Here is a 7,023-nt window from a genome sequence, read left to right on the forward strand (position 1 = left end):
ATAACTCGTGCTTGTGAAAAATGGTGCATTTCGTTGGGTTCGAGGTAATTATTTAATTATTACTGTGACAGAGATAGATATGTCAATTCCCTCGTAATTATGGAACACAAGTGTCGACTGATTTTCCGTGCGATTGCTATGAACTTATCAGTTCGATGTTTACCAGCGGGAAGTGTAATTACATCATAATTTACAATGAAACGGGAAATAGAGCCATTCCGATTGATTTCAAAATATAATTAATTCCGAGAAGACGGAGAGATCGTGGCACGCGATTAAATGAGTCGTTACGAATTTCCTTCACTGAGATTGTGGATTTCTTCTTTTGACGCCAGGGAACAAAAATCTGTCTATTTTTTACTCCTAAATTCACTTTAACCAAGTATTTTATGGCATTCAGTCATCTGCAGTTGGCCCGCTGCATTTGCGCTTCTTCCACTCGAGATTGTTGAAAGTCGGTACTGTTTTCCATAGATGTACTTGTCACATCTCATTGCATTATGCTTCCATACTCATTCAAAGGTTATTCCAAATTATTAATTAATTTTTAAAAGAACTGGAATCCAATTCGTGTGTAAGTCTGTCGAAAGAAAGCGGTGCAGATTCAAATTAATTGAGCGTACGCGTTCCAAGAGAAAAGTCAAGGTTTTTAAGGTCTAAGAGGTGCGCCCTATTTTACTATGAGTCTCTCTCTCTGCCTCAGACCGGGGTTCAAATAACTCTAAGGGAAAATTGCTCAATTAGTATCGTCGAATTCCATGTTTCGAACACTCGTAGCTTCACTTTAAGCGACTAATTTTAGGCAAACGACACATTACGAAATTTCCTCCTCTATACCCTTTAATTTAAAATTATTTTAATTGAAAACGTAACTGGATATAGTTTTTATTGCAAAAAACCAGGTTTAACGTTCAACGTAAAAATGAGAGGTTCAGCATTTTTTTGAAATAAAATTATATTATCAAAATGGTCAACTTTGTCACGCGCATTCTGGAGTGTTTTTATTTTATCTAACTTTTTAAAATCTTTTTCAGGGTCTGTGTATGTGTGTGTGGATGAAGATTTCATGGATTGACACTGCTGTGTGTGCGAGTGAGAGAGGGAAATATCTGGAAGTGAAGGAATGCAATAAGGTTCCCTAGGGAATGGAACTTCGGAGAATCCTGCGAATAGGAATAATTGTAAGTTGAGACATTTTTGTATTATCTTAAAATATTTTATTTGTGAATATATTTTCAATGCATACATTGATCGGTGTTAAAGACGTCCACGTCGGATTGACCTCTGCCATGGAAGGCCATATTTAAGCTTCCCTCTCTTCCTCGCCCAATCTTTACTCTCCCCCTACCTAATATATCTCCCAGAAATTTTTCTTCCTTAAAGTGATTCCTTGAAATGATTGTCGTCAAATTTGTTTGGCGCATTAGAGTCGGTTTTTGCAGTTTTTCGGCTTTCCTGATAAGTTTTGAATTCCGTTTTGGTTTCGGAATCTGATATAAGCGTCTAATTTTGTAAATACACATTATAAAATCCTTTTGTAATCTCAGGTTTAAAAGAATAGGTAATTAATTGTTTCTTTGCTGTCTTGTTCAATTGTATGAGAGTAAATTGTTTTTTTGAAACTTTTTCTTACGGCTGTGAACAGTTTGTCTATAATTCAACCATCACATCTTTTTACTTCGGCTTTAAGATTCGTGTTCTAATTCTGTGACGAATGGAGAAACGTATTAATATACATTTATGGAAATCACTTTTCCTCTTTTCCTAAAGGAAATAATTGAAAAAGGCCGGACATTCGTTTTTCAATTCCTGGAATAAAACATTGGCGATGAAGGAATCCCTCATCGCTGTACCGTAAGTTGACACTTTTTTGTTGACCTTGAAGTATGTTGAGCCACTGCGCATTTTTGCGAGGGTGATGTATTCCTCGATAACGACATGAGTCAGCTGCTTGATTCCTACCCAATCGACTAAGTAATCAAGAGCGATGGAAATACGGACGCTATGGAATAGTTTCTCAAAGTCGAAGGGTGAAGTAATCTCATAATGAGGGTGATTTACGTGTTGAAAATTAACAAGGAAAATTCAATGGTTTTTGATGCCAGATGTATCTGTGGATCCACCTGCGAACATATACTACCTTGATCAAAAAGTTCCCGGAATTTATTCAGAAAATTAAAAATACAAGTATATTCATCTAAATCTATATTGTCCCCTTCAAAGTAATCCCCATCGACTGCAACACACTTATGCCAGCGCTTGATCCAATCCTCGAAACATTTTTTATATTCGGTTTTCGGTATGTCCATCAGTGCTTCCTGCGATTTTTCCATTACTTCCTCTCGGTTGCTAAAACACGTTCCCAGTAATGGTTTTTTAACTCGATTGAACAGAAAGAAGTCACAGGGAGCCAAATCAGGTGAATTCGGTGGCTGTTGGATGGTATTTGTTGCATTTTTCGTCAAAAAATTACGAATAATGATAGCACTGTGCGACGGTGCGTTATCATGGTGCAAAATCCACGAGTTTTCTGCCCACATTTCTGGTCTCTTTCGGCGAATTGCTTCACGCAAACGTCTCATAACGCCCAAATAATACTCTTTGTTTACTGTCTGGCCTTCTGGCAAAAATTCATGATGCACTACACCGTTGTAATCCATGAAAACCGTCAGCATTGCCTTCTTTTTTGACTGAAAACGACGTGGTTTTTTTGGTCTCGGCTCATTTGGTGAACGCCATTCACTTGCCTGATGTCTGGATTGCGTGTCTTACTCATAAACCCACGTCTCGTCTCCAGTAATGATCCTTTTGATGAATGTGGGATCGGATTCAGCCTCGCAAATCATGTCTTTTGCGACGTCAACACGGTTTGCATGAAATTGATGTCTTTTGGCACCAACTTTGCTGCTACACGACGGAAACCCAAATCATTAACCACAATGTCTTGGGCGGATCCATAGGCAATGTTTAAGTCCTCCGCTATTTCTCTGATGGTTAATTTGCGGTTATTGACCAACATTTCTTTTACTTTCACCGACTTTCGATGTCGATGGTCTGCCACTGCGTTCATCATCTTCGATTGACTCACGACCACTTCTGAACCGCTCGTGCCACTGGTAAACGACCGTTTTTTTAGAGAATCGTTGCCGAAACACTTTTCCAACACTTCCAACGTCCGTGCGCCACTAAATCCGTTTTTTACGCAAAATTTAACACAAGTTCGTTGTTGCAAATTTAAATCCATTTCTGCAATTGTAAAAAATCGCCAACACACACAGAGATAGATGTACTCTTGGCTACGTAACTTTTGCAAATGTCAAGTTATGACACTAAGATTTAAAGGGAATATCAACAACAGATGCACCAATTTAACAAAAAAAACAGAACTCAAATCGGAACGATGGGAGCGCCACACGGTGGTTATTCCGGGAACTTTTGTATCAAGGTAGTATATACTCTGTATCGAGCCACTGCGAGAAATTGAACTTTTGGGAGTTCCACAGTTTGATAATAAATAACGCGTGGAACGTTTGGGATTTCGATGTTTAAACTTAAGCCCTTATTCGTGTCATAAGTTTGGTGCGTCGATCGAGTTTGTTTTTGACGCCAATGATTGATGGCGGCGTTGTGGTCAATGATAAGCCGAAGTTTGTAATCTGATTTGTCCAGCATTTTTCTTGTTTGTAGTGTGACTTATTCCCGTTAGGGGTCTTTAAATTTAAGTTTGCATTTTTATTTTTTGCCTTCATGTCCTTAATCAAATGGACCTTATTTTTAAATATTGAAAAAGCTTGGGCCCATATTCAATAGGATCATCCACAATGATGCATACTTTGCAATCTCAAATTCTGACGCCTTGTTATAAATGAGGTTCAATTGTTTCACCTAACCCTGCCATTGAGCTGCCTCGTCGTGTTACGCCGAAAGGCTTCTCATAATATCAATTACTTGCTGGGCTGTCCACCTATTTACTTGCATGAGTGTCTCATCCATGAGAGGCCGTGAGTGAGGGCCAAGCCTAAGTGTTCAATCAAGCCTACCCTTTTTTTTTCATTATACGTCACGCAGAGGGCATTCGTGAGGGAACTACTCCTATTCCTAAAATTTTTCGCTACGAACGTTTTGGGTTTTTTTCCCCTAAAGCTTTTACTAGTTTTGGGCTCAATTTGACATTTTTACACAATGAATTTAAATTAAGCACTCAGATTGCACCTCATATTTACCATACAATTAAGATCCCTCAATCCATATCTAAGAAGAAGAATATCAGTTTTTTACGGCATCCATCAAACATCATCTACATGTCACTTACAATTGTATAGTATGATATAGGGCAACAGATTGGGAGACGCAACGTACCTGATAGTTTCATTTTCTTTTCGATCGCCAAAACTGCTAACTTAACTATTTAAGGTCTCTTCAAAAGTGCTCACTTTGTGGATATTTACAACTCGGACATATAACGGCTAACCTCTTATTTTTATGGTAAAATTTTAAATTAATCTCGGAAAATAATCGAATGCTACTTCGAAACGGAGAAGATATGAGCATTGTATAGTATTTTGCAATTTTTGATTGGATCAGAAACCTGTAAAATCAATAAAACTATAAACTTAAAAAAATTTTTTCTGATATGTTGCAGGACGAAAAAAATGGATTCTAATGAGAAAAAAAGGACACAAGAAAAACTAATTGAAATAACCAATGGAGTTCAAACGCCACATAACAGGATGCGTTCTGTGCTAGCATGTGTACCTATGAGCAACGGACTTGCCATTTTAGAAGAATGGCAAAGATGCATTCCATTGCAATGCATTGTTGTGGAATTGATGAGTGAAAGGCCAATTAAGGTATAACGGTGATAACACTGCTTTCATCTAAAAGGAATAATGGTCTTGCAGCCAATTCCGTAATGGTTGACGGAGTTTTGATCTTTGGAACCTCTTGCACAAAGTGTATATTTTGTTTGAAGTAATCCGTTCTCTTACAGACGAAGATGATATGGACCAACTTGGACGTCTTATGAAGAAAGAAGAAAATAGGAGTCATCACTTTCATCTCGCTTTCAAATGTAAGTATTTTTTTCTTGTTATACTTTTTCTAACGTTAATTTCATGATAAATTTTGCAGTTAACTAGTTCAATTTTTACAATTTGCTACGTATGTTTCCATTGTGAAAGCCTTTGCTAACATGCTGTTCATATGTCTCTTCTTATATTGAAAGTACACTCGTTGAATTGGCATTTCGTTTGTCTTGTTAAGAAGTAACACATGAATCACATAATAATTCCGTGGAATAGTTTAGATTCGCTTATTTTTATATCTTAAAAATATGAATAAGTCCTAGTTTACAAAAGTTTTTTTTGGTGTCAACAATATGTGTCTTAGTTCAAAAATTTTCCATCTTTTATAATTTGATTTTGGCACTCAAGGTCACCAGCATGGACCATTAGGGATTTAAATAGTTTATGATTTAGATTAATGGTATCACCATAATTTTTTGTTCATATCTGTTACGTTCGTGTGTTTGGCTCTAAGGGAACGATTGTTTCTCTTCCGCCGCGTTTTGTTAGGGTTCGAAGTTCTATCGTTATTAAAATGCTGTTGCGTTTGAGCGAGTTTAGTTCGAAGGAACCGCTTATATTCAATACATTTCTAGTATTTTCCTTTTTCCTTAATTACAGTCTGCCATATATGGAGCAACAAAGTCTACGGTATAAGATATAAGGGACCAAGACCACAGTGTAATTGAGAGTGGACCTTATCAAAAGCAGCGAAGCATGAATAGGTGTAGTAATTATGCAATTGCGGTCGATGGTCGTCAGCCAGCAATACGTCGAATGAGGAAAGAAGAAACGAGGGACTCGCTTAATCACGTTACAGTATGTGAGTATATAGACAATATTTTGCCGTCCCTAGATGCAGGATTTTCCTGATTATATTTTAGCATCTTTTATTTAATATTGATATAAGGAAAGCTTTTTCTATTATTTTATTCATATACAGGTACGTCTTGTTTAGGTTGAAAAATAATCGTATAATATATATTTTACTATGCTAAGTCCACTTTTTAGAGCTCAGACGCATGGTTACCTCGTTAACGTATTCTTACGAAATATATTTCCCCATCTTAAAGTACTGGACATTTACTTTTTAATTGAGGCTGAATTTTTCTGAAATCAAGAGGAATTTAGATATTAATTATTTCGATCTTCTTCAATTTAATTTTATTAAACATTCAGATTCTCAGAAAGAGAGAAAATAAGAAAATGTCTTCCTTCCTTCTACGTCTAAATGTAAAAATGTTGGTTTGGTCAAATGATTTCCAAACGCCATAATGGACACTGGGCAAGCAGGGCAACAAACATTGCGTGCGTTCATGTTCTCACATCCTAATGAAGCACTGGGAATTTTTCTGATTTATGTTGTTTTTTTATGCCTAGGCTTATCGGAATTATCAGAATAAAGGAAATACACCATTTGACTTTTTCCACGTTTCTTTGTTTTCAACTGTCAGGGAGCTTTCTCTATTTTCATTGTTTATGATGAAGAATATCATAATTTTGAAATATTTCCGTAATAATATTTCCAACAGAATATCATGTGTTATGCATAAATATGTCAAATTCTATGAAATGAAGAATGAATTGGTGCCAAATATATTTCAAATATAGATATCTAACCTTTAGGCCTCAAAGTGATTCATGTGAAAACTCGTGTGTGACCTTCCATGTGCAAAAAGATATCATTTGGCAGTATGACTCGATAGTAACTGTAGTTATGACGTCATTTTAGGAGGGGCGCACCGACGATACGCACAGAGGACTCCATGGATGGGGTGAAGAGGAGACTAAGAAGATTTTGTATTCACTTTTTTATCTTGTAAATTTCATTTTATACGCGTTTCATGTGTAAAATATTCGATGTATTTTGTTTGTAAATATGCCCACTACCATTCAATTATGTTAGAACACACGCACCAATAATGAATCATCGGCTTATATTGTTGATAACACGGAACCT

The 7,023-nt window shown here is 36.6% G+C and overlaps 2 long non-coding RNA genes across 2 annotated transcripts; both read left to right on the top strand.

The window, feature by feature from the left end:
* The first annotated feature begins 1,040 nt into the window (after window positions 1-1,040).
* LOC139686417 (uncharacterized) lies at window positions 1,041-4,855 on the top strand. The gene is made up of 3 exons (XR_011700372.1): window positions 1,041-1,181; window positions 1,771-1,854; window positions 4,643-4,855. It is a non-coding gene; the product is annotated as an uncharacterized lncRNA (long non-coding RNA).
* Window positions 4,856-5,000: 145 nt separating this feature from the next.
* On the top strand, window positions 5,001-6,815 carry LOC139686418 (uncharacterized). Its single transcript, XR_011700373.1, has 3 exons — window positions 5,001-5,071; window positions 5,685-5,886; window positions 6,796-6,815. It is a non-coding gene; the product is annotated as an uncharacterized lncRNA (long non-coding RNA).
* Window positions 6,816-7,023: the final 208 nt, after the last annotated feature.

The sequence above is a fragment of the Hetaerina americana genome, unplaced genomic scaffold, assembly GCF_022747635.1.
Source record: "Hetaerina americana unplaced genomic scaffold, ioHetAmer1.1.p SCAF_14, whole genome shotgun sequence".
In the NCBI taxonomy this organism is placed as follows: Eukaryota; Metazoa; Arthropoda; class Insecta; order Odonata; family Calopterygidae; genus Hetaerina; species Hetaerina americana.